Consider the following 13,801-nt stretch of genomic DNA (forward strand, 5'->3'; position numbering starts at 1 on the left):
GATTACAATTTTTAATTGTAATTAATTGCATGACTTCAATAGTCACTCACGATTAATCACAAATGTTATATCTGTTCTAAATGTACAATAAAAAAAATCCAGGTTTTCATACTCTTGTTAACAAAAGTGGGGAAAAAAGTAAAACTAATCGAAATAGTTCAAATGAATTTTTGACGTCTATAGCCGTCAATGGCAGTGAATGAGTTCTTGGAAATTTTTCTATTCTAATTTCTAGTTCCTGTCACTAGTACGGACACCTTGAAATAAGTATCAGTGCTTGCCAATCCCGATTTATGTTCCTTATATCTCACATTCTTCTCTTAACCTTGTTGAGGCTGATCCTTGTTACAAAAAGGTCTAAAAAGGAAAAGTAGATCTTTTGATTTCCTGCAAGACAGCAGTTGGAGCCATGAAATGTTGTACAAACACAGATGCAAAATATAACAACATAGGAACATTTATTTATTTCAATTATACAATTAAAAAATAAAAGTATGTTGTTTTATCATTCAATTTTTTCCCAGAAGGCCAATTATTACTGAATTTCTCTAAAAATAATTTTGATTATTTCTCTTGTAACCTATTTTTCGTCGTCATGAATGTTGTTGAATTCAACCTCAGCGGAATTGTAATTTTTTGCCAATGAGTGGTTTAGTTATTTAGCTAGAACATTATCTTTTTTTTTCCCGCTTCAGTGACAGAAATCTTTATTTATTTCTCTCCTTGTCCAATTGCTGACGTGTGCCGCTTCCAAGCCGCGTCGTAAGCCTCAATAACAACAAAGCAAATGTGACGGCACGTATTTTAAGAGAAAGCGATACCATCCTCGTGAAATGTGAGCAAGACTGGAGAATTATCCGCGCTCCCCTCTTTTTGGAACATGTGTCACGTAGCTGCCTATATTTATTCAGGCAGTGGGGAAGGGTCACAGGGGTCAAGATGCCAGCATAGGAACAAGCACCAAAATAGTGGTTGGCGTTGTTTCTAATTACGAGTTGATGAGAACACCCCCCCCCCCCCCCCGCCTCATTAATCCTTCCCTATCAGCACAGGGCAGGCTGGCAGCACCAGAATAGAACGGATCTTTCCAGCGAGCCCCACATGGACGTATTAGGCAAAACAGGCTCGGGGAGGAGGGCCTACCTTTTCCGAAACACACACAGAGGTGTGTGCGTGCACATACGAGGACACACGGGCGTGCGCATGACCTCACAACAACAGAGGAGCCGGTGAAATGAAACAGAGGAGCCGCGTGAGCCCGAGGACGGCCGGGCTGGTTATCATCAAAGCCGGCCGCTTTGTCACAGGAAGACGCACTCGCACGACATCGCACACTAAATGCCGTTGGAGCCTCACTTTGCACTTTTACACAATGGCTTTGTTCCGAATCACTCCCGAAGAGATTTACTGTCGACTGTAGTGTCCTATGTATAGTGATTGACTTTTGATGGTCACCAAGAGGTCATTTAGCTGATTTTTGTGGAACTTTATGGAAGAGCTTATCCATCTATCCATCCATCTATCCATTTATCCATCTATCCATCTATCCATCTATCCATCTATCCATCTATCCATCTATCCATCTATCATCTATCCATCTATCCGTCTATCCGTCTATCCGTCTGTCTGTCTGTCTGTCTGTCTATCTGCTAGCTAGCAAGCTATCGATCTATCTGTCTATCTATCTATCTATCTATCTGTCTGTCTGTCTGCAAGCTAGAGATCTATCTGTCTGTCTGTCTGTCTGCTAGCTAGCAAGCAATCGATCTGTCTATCTATCGATCTGTCTATCTGTCTATCTGTCTGTCTGCTAGCTAGCAAGCTAGCGAGCTATCGATCTATCTGTCTGTCTGTCTGTGTCTATCTGCTAGCTATCTCTATCTATCTATCTATCCATCTATCTATCTATCCATCCATCCATCCATCCGTCCATCCGTTAAACTTTATTTATATAGCACCTTTCATACATTAAAATGCAACTCAAACAATTAAAACATCCAAAATACAATAACAAGACCCCCCCCCCCCAAAAAAACAACAAAAAAACAAAAAATATATATATATAAATAAAAACAAAAGACATATTGCATTTTAGGCGAGGACCGTGAAAGCCCGTCTGTTGTGCTTTTCGCTTGATCTCCACCTTTCATTTTCTATGCGCGCACGCATCTAAATAAAGAACGGAGCGGGCACGTGCGTGGATGAAGACCAGCAGTGACTCAAATCGACTCTGAAAGAAGCGAGACATCATCCGATGCGTTCAAGGACAGTCTTGAATGAGGTTCCAGTTACCATGGAAAAAGTATCATTGCCCGGCACGACGACTGCAGCTTAATGCGGCAGCAAAATGTTTTCAAAATAACAAATAGATATTCGATAGATCCGTTCAGATTTGGGTTTTGTCTGTGCAGATTACGTTTACAGTTAGAGGCGTAACACGAAATTGGCAAGCTGTGAGAAAATCAATCGGAGCGATTGCGCATAGGCCACCATTTTGAATGTCCTTAATTAGTCTTCAAGAATGTAGACCAAGGAAAGCAACAGCATTTGACATCAGGAAAGAAGATCAAAAACAACCGTTAATAGTCACATCAACAGGAAACTTCTGGTATCATAATCTATTGTTTGCAGAATACTTTATGAACAAAAACATACATGCCAAACCACAAGTTGCAAACCATTAATTAGCAAGACCAACAGGAAATCCAGGGTGGAATCTGCCAAAGAGTAGCGAGGCAAGCCTCAAAATGTTTTGTGGTCTGATGAGACAAAGATGAACCTTTGACCTGATCTCTAAATTCATTTGATGTCATTAGAAATATTTCCAGTCTCCTGCAAAAATAAAGGAATTACCCTCCCCGCTCCAAATCTTTTGGCCGGCGAGTGTCGCCAGATGACCGATAACTGTGCAGCTGTTGTTTGTGAGGTCACCAAGGAAACCGAGGTCATTAATGGCCCTATTGAGTTACATGACGTTACATATGAAACCTCCACGTCTGGGGAAGTCAGCGGCACGAATATAGGCTCAACTTTGCACACTAGCTCATCGTCTATGCACTGTGACACACTGACTTGCCATGAGGCCGTATGAGTTATTGCATGTGGTCTGCATGTGATCTGCATGTGGTCTGCATGTCTATATATGCATTGCATGTTAAAAGGTCAAAATCTGTCAACACTCACTACAACTATAAAGGAATATATAGTGTTTTTTTGGTACAGTTACAGATTATTATTATTTTTATTCAGTTAGTTTTAATTGTTTTTAGAGCAGGTTTATTAATTTTTATTACAAGTAGTTTTTTTTGTGCCGTCAAAGTTAAAGAGTTAACTAATTCATTGATCACAAAAAATTATCGCATTAATCATGTATTAACACAGATTAATCACCCTATTAACTCATTCACTGCCATTGACGGCTATAGACGTCAAAAATTCATTTGAACTATTTCTATTAGTTTAACATTTTTTTCCCCATTTTTGTTAACAAGAGTATGAAAACCTAAAAAAAGTCTTCTTTTTTTTACATTTAGAACAGATATAAAAAATTTGAATAATTGTGAGTTTACTAGGGAAGTAATTACGATTACAAATTGTAATCGCCGGATGCTCCTAATTTGTAATAATCTTTTCTTTTTAAAAAACATATATATATTTTTAAAATTATTTTTAATAATCTTTATTTTTTTAATGAGGGGTGTCAGGCGATTAATTTTTTTTATTGTGATTAATTGCATGACTTCACTTGTTAACTCATGATTAATCACAAATTTTATATCTGTTCTACTACCAAAAAAAAATTCTAGGATTTCATACTCTTGTTAACAAAAGTAGGAAAAAATGTTAAACTAATAGAAATAGTTCAAATGAATTGTTGACGTCTATAGCCGTCAATGGCAGTGAATGAGTTAATTTTGACCACAGATTATCCTTTAGCTTGATAACGAATGGTTACGTTAAGGGTATCACAGGTTGTGTTTGAGCAATAAACATAACTACATGCATAAAAGTAAAGCATTTAATAAATGTTTGGGTATGACATTCAGAATATTTGCTCATGTCAAACTATCGGGGTCATTTTTCTCCCATTTTAAATAATGCAAGTAATTAATTGATTAGAAAAAGAGGAGGATGAGAGCGTGCAGTGAATCAAAAAAATGTTGATGACATCCTCATAATATTAAATGTCGAAAGAACACACAACAGGTGCTCTTTAAATTTGGCAAACAAAACATTTTGATAAAAATACTTTTTAATTATGCGATTAATCGTGATTAATCAAAATAAAAAATTCTATAATGTTATTAATTCTTAATTTTAGTCTATTTTTTAAAATGTGTTTTATTATTATTATTTTTTAATATATGGAATATTTGTCAAGTGCAAGATGAAAAAAGGTCATGAAGTATTTTCTAATAAAGGAAAATTTATGGTTTTGACTTTTCTTCTTCTGTACGGACATAGAGCAATACCAAAATTAATTGAAAGCTCATGTATGATATTAATTGATAAGGATAAAAACAGAAGATTTTTTTTGTGGCTAAAATTATACTTAGTCTTTGTTAGTTCTACAAATGTCCGATGTTTCAATGTTTTCAATATTTATAATTAATATAATTTATATCTATATATTTATATTATAATAAAAGATCAACATTTTTCAATTTAAAAAAATGCAGTTTAATTTTTGATGAAAAAAGGTTGTTGTTTTTTTATTAAAGTTTTTTTGTTAGTTTCCATGAACTTCAATAAAAACTCAAAAAAAAAAAAGTTTGTGTGCTGTGCTACCAATCTCAAATTTTTGAAGAAGGTGATATTTCGTGCCCCCCAACTCTCCATCGTGACTATAAATAGTATAAAATTTGTCTCTAAAATTGTTCAATACTTCCACATTCTCTTACAATGAGAGCGCCACTGCCACCTACTGTAGTGGATGTGCAATTGTGCAATTACACTTTAAAAAAAAACGTTTCCTGAGGTTCCACGCACCCCCGTGGCATCTCACCATGCTCCCCATTTGAGAAGCATTGAACTATACAGAAATGAGTAAATAATAATTAATAAAAACTGCAACAAATGTCTTAAGACGAATAAAACAGCTCGTATGTTGTTTGGTAAAATGCTACAACACGAGTACCCCTGGTGATTCCCCTCAAGTTTGAGCCTGAATCAACACTGGTTGTGTGAGTTGAGGCGTTAAAGCAAAATGAGGCCAGCAGTTAAAATAATGTATCTGGAGCAGAAGAAGACAACATTGTGCTGTATCATTATTCGAAAACTTGACCCTGCCTTGGCGGAGGCCTGCTCCATTCTTGATAGCATGTATATATTTTTTGCCAGTCTTACTTTGCCCCACTGCCCAAAAAAGAGCCTAACTAAAGGTCAATACACTAAAAATACCGCACGTGATGATCGCGGGTGTCAAGCGCTGGTTATATTTGAAAACGACACCCAACCATCAGTCATGTTTAAATTGATTGACGACATAATTAAAAGTTACCCTGACAGCACGTACGCTGGTGAGCAGCCATGTTTAGATCTCGACACTCGGTGAAAACGATCACCTCATGATTCACCAGGGCAAATGAGAGCTTTTGGATCAAGTCGCCGTAGAGAGCAAGAGGAGCTTCACCTCGCGCCACCGTATCCCAAACACGGCAGCTCAGCGAGTCTACGTGACATATGGTCGGGCGTCACCACACTGAGCTGTGTTCTGTGAGTCGCGCAGTAGTGACTCATATCAAAACAAACCCCTCCATGCACCACAAATGTGCAACGGCGAGTCTTCGCTCTGCTCGGCAGTTGCGGATTTGATCTTATGTGGAGCCCCTTTTCAGCCCTCAGCACCGTCGTAGATGTCATATCTGCATATTTATACAGACATTACCGTGGTGTCATGCCATCTGTAATCTTTTTACACAGAGTGAAATAGGCTAGGACCGCCTGTCTCTCTCTCTCTCGCTCTCTCTATCTGGCTATGTCTCACTCTTGCCATCTTGGGCTGCCCTGCTTGTCACCTTAACAAACTTGAATGAGGGACAATGAGTCATAAAGTCGACTAAAGCTGCCATGCTCAACTGGTGGGTCGGGACCAAATGGTTTAATGGTTTTACTCCAGTACCAATATATACAACATGAGAGTCCACTCACTGTTTTATGGATTTCAGTTTAAAGACAAACAATAGTGGTTGTAATCGAGACCAGGGAATTTATTGAACTTTCAACGAAATGTTAACGGTTCTCGCGAAGAAAAACAAAATCGCTATTGTTAGTTTTCAGCCACGCATCAGTTGCCACTATGCATTCTGACCTGAAATGCTGAACTTTTTCCCATCATAAGATTGTTAGTCATGACATCATTGATTGTGACTTCATTAACTCATTCACTGCCATTGATGGCTTTAGACGTCAAAAATGCATTTGAACTATTTTTGTTAGTTACATTTTTTTTCCACTTTTAACAAGAGTATGAAAACCTAGAAAAAAGTTGTTATTGTACATTTAGAACAGATATAAACTATTGAAATAATGTGTTTAATTACAATTAAAAAAAAATAATCGCCTGATGACCTAATTTCTAATAATCTTTTCTTTTTTTAAATAATCTTTTTTCAAAAACCTAATTTTTAATAATCTTTTCTTTTCGTTTTTAAAATTATATTTTTTAATTGTAATTAATCGCATGACTTCAATAGTTAACTCATGATTAATCACGAATTTTATATCTGGTCTAAATGTACAATATTTTTTTTTCTTACTTGGAAATGTTAAACTAATAGAAATAGTTTAAATGATTTTTTTTTTTACGTCTATAGCCGTCAATAGCAGTGAATGAGTTAACTGTAGCCTCAAAATGTTGTGTGGTCTGATGAGACAAAGATTAATTTAAATTGGGAATTAGTCACATCCCGGTTAATTCAGTTGAATTCCTTCAGCACACAAACGCAAAATCCATTCCACTGAAATAAAATGTTACATCAATGTATATTTCATAGTGCTTTAACCTGAATGTGTGTGCCACATTTCGAGTAAAAGAAAGTGACAGATGAAGGCCTTATAAAGAATAGATTACAGAACAGAATAGGACTGAATGACATTCAGTGAGACCAATTTAAACATGTGGGCTTTCTCAGAGAGTGACTTATGATCTTTTCCTTTGTTTTTGATGCTGGGATTTTTAATTATTACCAGAAATGAGACATGAGTGGAGCTGATTCAGGGCTTTTTTTAATTTTTTTTTAATAAATAACTCAAACTGAGTGTGAAGGCACAACAGTGCAGCTCAACAGCTGCAAGGCCTCATCACAGGTGTGTAAAAAATGTTGGAAGCTGCTGCACTCTTGTGGACGATATAGTGATGTACTCGACTGTATTTTTAACCAGGATGAAGCTGGCCAGATGGACTAGTATAAAGTAAATGGTAAATGGAGTGTACTTATATAGCACTTTTATCTACACCCTATTGTACTCAAAGCGCTTTACAAATGCTCACATTCACCTCGCCTCATGATAGTTTTTGCTGGAATGTATCATCACAAAGATTCTGTAATTCACATTGATCCAACGGACAGTAAAAGTGGAGGTTAACAAGGGTTGTCTGCAGAATATCAAAGCAGACAGACTGGTTATTTATTGATGCAAGAAAGTAGGCCTATCTGAAGATTTTAAAGTTTAAAAGTTCAAAATTGGGTGATTTTTCAGAATACTATAGTGCTGCTTTCAAAAATATTATTGGCAGACAAACTCAATTATAATAATTTAATTAAAATGTGTCAATAATTTAGACTACCGGTAATTGCTATAAAGAACAGCATTGGTAGTGAGCAGAAAATTCAATTTGGTTTTGAAAATAAACATTTTTATGTGTGGAAAAAGTAATGATAAAAATATGAGAAATTAACAAAAAACAAAAAAACAATACCATTACACCAAAACTTTGAGAAATTAACACCAGCAAAAAAAAAAGGAAATAATACCTTTTATGTTAAAAGTAACAGCAAATCTGTGAGAAATTAGCACCAAAAATGAAAGGAAATAATACTTTTTAGAGTTAAAAGTAACACCAAAACTGTGAGGAAAAAGGAAATAACACTATTAACTGTTGAAAAATAACACTGACAATGTGAGAAAATAACACTAAACGCTAACAAGTGTATTTAATTTTGTCATTTATAGCCTTCAATCAACAACAGGATATGCTAACGCTAACAAGTGTATTTAATTTTGTCATTTGTAGCCTTCAATCAACAACAAATGCTAGAAAGTGTATTTAATTTTGTCATTTATAGCCTTCAATCAACAACAGGGTATGCTAACGCTAACAAGTGTATTTAATTTTGTCATTTGTAGCCTTCAATCAACAACAGGGTATGCTAACGCTAACAAGTGTATTTAATTTGGTCATTTATAGCCTTCAATCAACAACAGTGTATGCTAACGTTACAGATTCTGAAAAAAGTACCTGTCTTTGCTAATGGAAATGTGTCAGGAGTAAAAAATCTTTAACATATCAACTGAACACATTAGTTGTCTCAAGCCAGGCCTTTCTTGTTATTGTGGCAAAAGTGAGGCATAAATTGTCTCGGCACTCTTGAAGGCCTCCAATACACACAAAGTGCAAATCAGCCATCTCTTCCACTCCAATTTGATATGTGTGCTAAACAAGCTAAGCCGCACATCATCGTCCGTGCCATTTGCTCCCTTTTGACGCATCATCTTGTCCCAGCAGAGCTCAATTGCTATGACGGGGAAAGGTATGACAGGCCAGGGGGCACAGCAGGACAGAGGGACGCTGCAATGTGCAATAAAAGTGTCATTTTTCAACTCCTCTGTAAACAGCTCGTAATGTTGAGATGAGCCATTGCCTATTATGGGCTCCGTCCAGCCGGTGCCATCAATAAACAGAGCAGGCGAGCTCGACATGAGCGACAGCTGAACCAATGAGGAGCGCCTCGTCTGGAGTCTGGACAAGCTCGGCCCTCCGTAACGCAGGTAAGACGACGCGTTTGTTATGGTTGAGCCTGGGAACAGACGCCGCTCCACAACACTTATCAAGCTGCCTTGTGAGGCACAAACTTTGGGCTCTGGCCCGGGGAGGTTGGATCATGAATATTACAGAGGTTATGGGGGTTATGGGACAGCTTTATTACTTTGACAAACACCGTTTCTCCGTGGGGGCTTAGGTGGGAGGACAAGACAGCCGTATGCCTGCCTTGATTGCCGCGCTGAACTTTTTACTCCTCTGTGTGACTTTGGATTCACCCTTCCGAGTGTCCATCTTCACCAAATGAGCGTTCATCTTCGCAACTCGCGGTTCAGCCAGCAGTCACATGTCCTGAAATTGAGCGGGGGTGAAAGGGTGCAGGAAGTTGGGGGGGGAATATTGTGACACGGATTACATACTTTTGGGCCTTTTTTGGCTACTCATTGACTACAAATCAAAATGTATCTGGCCACTTTATGCATAATTTGGGGCTTCATCACTTATCAAGAATTATTGTCGTCATTCACTATAGGCCCACCTTTTGTCAAAATGCTGAACCTCTCAATAGCTTTGCTTCACTTGTTTGCAAACCATGAGAACCAAAATAATAGAACCTCTCAGCTGCAGCATCACTAATTACGACCACAAGAATACTGTACACATATGGTTAAATTGGTATTTATCAGTATTCAGTACACGCTTGTCAAAAGGGAGATTTATTGTTAAAATACAATTCATGGACTGAGAGCTGACTGATTGTGCAGTATAAAGAAAGGCACTTACGCTCTCTTGTGGACAATGGGAACACTGCAATGTCTATACAGTGCCATACAGCGCTTCTGCTTCAGCAATATTTTTTTTGAGAAATACAAAATTGTGCACAGCCTAGCCTAGGATTGGTGCCTTGATTATAAATCAAAAAAAATGTTTTTTTTTAAATCCTTGCTTTCCCACTTTTTTGCCATCTCCCCTCTTCCTGGTGAGCTTGTAAAGTACATTTAATAAAGGCGAATGTGACACATAATGAAATCATTGACCTGAGGGTCACCTTGTGAAATTTAATACGTTTTTATCTAATTGTTTATTATTATTATCATTATGATGATTATTATTATTATTATTAAAGATTCTAAGGATGTAGTGGTGTTATTATTAGGATTGAGGGAACGATTCACTGCACGAGAAAATATTTTAATTCATAAAATGCATTGTGATAACGGCACTGAAATGACAAGGCCAGAGTGTCGACAAAAAAAAAAAAAAACTCCATCTGCATAGTAGCACTGCCACCAAGCGTTGTAATCAGGGAACACATGTATTATTTTGGCTTTTGCCATCAGTAGTGCAACAACAACAACAACAACAACAACAACAATACTTAAACTAATCCCACCTCTACATGATAGTGGAACAGTTGTGATTAAACCCTTACCGTTAGGCAAAACTAGGCAATTGCCTAAGCCCTCAAGTTTCTATGGGACCCCATAAAATTCCACATACACTAATGGTCAATACAATTTTTTTTTTTTTACTTATTTGCGCATATTAATTATGTTTTTGATCAAAATCCTTTCGCTAAAATGCCATCAGAATGCTTCTCGTATCGTGCGTGTCTTGCAACAACCCAGCTTCCACTACATTGGATCAGTCCATTTTACTGCGCATGTGCAGAAAAAGTATCTAGAAAGTCGGCGGTAAAACAAAGCGAACGACGCGGAAGAGCGAGAGAAGAAAGGAGAAAATAAAATAAAACCAACATAAAAAGAAGCTATCCGAGCGGGGCCCGAAAAGAGGAAGAAGAAGGAGGAAAACAGTTTATTTCCAAGTTATTAAAAATGACTCCATTCTTCACTGCGTCAGCGGCTAGTAGCAGCAACAACAGCAACGTCGAAGCCTGTTGGCGACGCAAAACTTGTGAGTATTGTATCAAAACTGCCCAGCAAGTGATATTTCCCCTGTATTGATAAATATTTCTTTATCCCATTAAACTAATTAAACTATTCACTGAGCAGGAATAATTTGAAATATGTAACCAGCAACATAATGTACAGTAGTACAGTAGAGAGTGCAATATTTATTTATTTACTTTTTAAAATGACCTGCTGCTTTGTGTGTTGTCTTTACAAAGGGCGCCATGCCTACCTTGCCAGGGGCTCCAAATTTCTTAAATCGGCCCCTAATTCTGGTCATGTGTGGATTGTCCATGGGGTGGCACTGCAAATTTTCCAACAATAAATAGCCCTTTTTTCTTTTTCTTTTTTACTGTTAAAACAACAGATCAGCTTGACTGGCTGCAGAAGTGAAGGTCGCTAATGTCCTTCGTCCTGCTGTTAGGAGAACAGAATGATGGATTCAAGCGGCCCGCTTGCCAAACTCACAATTCTGTTCCACATTGGTGAGTGCATCAAATCTGTCGTATCGTTTTAACTGCTTTTCAACTCAACCTTTTTCCATTGTGCTCCAATGTTGGATCTATCTCGTTCCATTCCGCAGCCCTTTGCTCATTTGATGCTAAACTGACATCATGCCCAACATCATGGACCGGAGGACAATGAAATGTTTCTTTCATTCCTTTTCCCCCTCTTTTAAATAAGAAAGACAATCCTTTAGGGACATTGATGGATCCAATGAATATGACAACTGATAAAATGCATCTTGGCTTGTTTATCCTCTTGAAAATGCAGACAGATTTTGTCAGTGCGAAGGAAGATTACGTCATCACATCTGAGATTAATTACAAAAACAGTTTGGGAGGTAGCGACTAGCGAGAGTGATTTATCATCAATGATGATTTGTGTGCTTATTGGACGTATTGTGTGTATTGTTCCCCTATTTATATCCCAGTGGGGTATACAGTATAATAAAAAAAGGGGGGATGTTCAATGTGACAAGTGCAGCGTATTAAGTGCTGCCTTCCCAAGTGAAAATCAGGCACGGCTGCAGTTTTTTTTTCTCCTGAAGGCGAAAGGAGCGCTTGATCGATAAATATGGGCGCTAAAAAAAAAAATTCAAAATATATAAAATAAAATACTGGAGGGGCTTAACTCTACAGCGCCATCCCTGGTGACAATGCTGAATAATAATGATCGCTATTACAATAAAGCGTCAAACATTGAGAAAACGTTGACCCACCCGCCAGACTAACAGGGACTCTCCCGTACGATCACACTGGGTGGCAGAGGTTTGGCACGCCACTGGAAAGCATGACTTCTTCATGGTGTTAATGGACTTACTTAACTCCTGGGTTTTGACGGGTGTTTTCCACCGAATTAAAGTGTCAGGGCCCACAAATCAGCGGGGATGACTGTAGGGCCTTGTGGTTTGTGTGTCCTTTCTTAATGGTTTGTTCACCGGACACATGAAATTGGAGACTTTAAACTGACCTGGTGCTACTGAGGCCCAGTTTGTACTTTTGTTTACGCACACATTCTCCTATGACAGCCATCTTGCAACAAACCCACAAATTGGGTGCACGTTATACCTATTTCCTGACCGCTGATGAGTTTTTCTTGTGTATTTTATACAATCCCTAAATTGTGGTCACGATTGAGTATTTTGTGGCAACAGATTAGCATTGTGCAAACATATTATGTCTATATTGTGGCCACGATTTATTTTTGGGTTTTTGGGCCTGCGATTCAATTCAGAATCGATTTTTGATTCCAAAATTTTTGATTGACAAGGAATTTCTGCTTCAACCTATAGACGTGTGAAGAATAGTTACTTCGGTCTGCTTTGCAAAAACAGAATGACAAATGGAGAAATTAAAGTGTCTTTTTTTTTTTACATTTATTAAATTTTGAATTGTAAGGAAGTGCTTTTCCCGCAAAAACAGAATGTGGACCACAACTATAAATTTGATAGTTTTTGTAATATAAATATATAAATAAATAAAATCTATTCAGATTCGCAGTAAATGAGAATCTCGATTTTTATATGAATACATTTTTGGCACACCTCTAATACTATATTTTATATATATATATATATATATATATATATATATATATATATATATATTTATAAACACACTAAATTATCATAAACATTATTGTTAACCTGCACATATACCTTTGCCTCTTCCCCACTTGTAGAACATTTACTAAACAAATTGAGTAATCTAAAAATCCCTCAGCATCCGCGTTCCCGAAGAATTTCCATATTACAGCATGCGATACTCCCTGCTCACAGCGCTCCTACGCAGCCAAGCGGCCCCGTAACCGGATAGCCAAAGGGATTCTACTGCAGCAGATGCAGCTCGGTGGTGGAAGAAGTGATCACCGCTGAATGTCTCCTGCTTTTTTTATTTGCGCTCATTAGGGCAGCACATAACTCAGTACTCCATTATCACTTCAGCAAAGAGCCACTGGAGGCTGGCAACTAGTGCAACTGCTCCAAGGCTTTGCTGCTAATCAACAGTTAGAGCTTTAAATGTTTTAGTTCTGAATGGACGTCTACTGGCAGGAACATATTGATAGTAACGAATCCAAGAGAGAATCTCAAAAGTGTTTATGTGGTTTGATTTGGTGTTTAACCCCTTCAGTAACGTTGTATTCAGTGTTTTTAAGGCCCACTTGGAAGTGCTTCATTTTGTTGTTGTTCCATTTCGACCCTGCTAACCGCCAGAGGTGGTGCTCAGCAGAACGCAATGTCCCTTTGCCTGTTGTTTTAAGACCACCCGAAACCCCTTTTGAGGGCCCAGAGGACGATGACCAAGGACAGAATGACATTGAGAAACCTCATTGGTGACCTCTGTCCCAATTAGGGTACACGGGTTAAATAATTAAAATGATCTAATCTCACATGCAGGCTTCCAGG

At 37.8% G+C, this 13,801-nt stretch overlaps 1 long non-coding RNA gene across 2 annotated transcripts in view; it reads left to right on the forward strand.

Annotated features, from left to right (window-relative positions):
- The first annotated feature begins 10,671 nt into the window (after positions 1–10,671).
- Positions 10,672–13,801, forward strand: part of LOC147158511 (uncharacterized) — a 51,558-nt gene continuing 48,428 nt past the window's right edge. For both annotated transcript variants that reach the window (XR_015090914.1, XR_015090916.1), the window contains exons 1-2: positions 10,672–10,897; positions 11,261–11,378. This is a non-coding gene — a long non-coding RNA (uncharacterized LOC147158511). The remainder of the gene's footprint in view (positions 10,898–11,260; positions 11,379–13,801) is intronic.

The sequence above is a fragment of the Leptonotus elevatus genome, chromosome 18 (assembly GCF_054856555.1).
Source record: "Leptonotus elevatus isolate MCC_2025b chromosome 18, RoL_Lele_1.0, whole genome shotgun sequence".
NCBI lineage: Eukaryota > Metazoa > Chordata > Actinopteri > Syngnathiformes > Syngnathidae > Leptonotus > Leptonotus elevatus.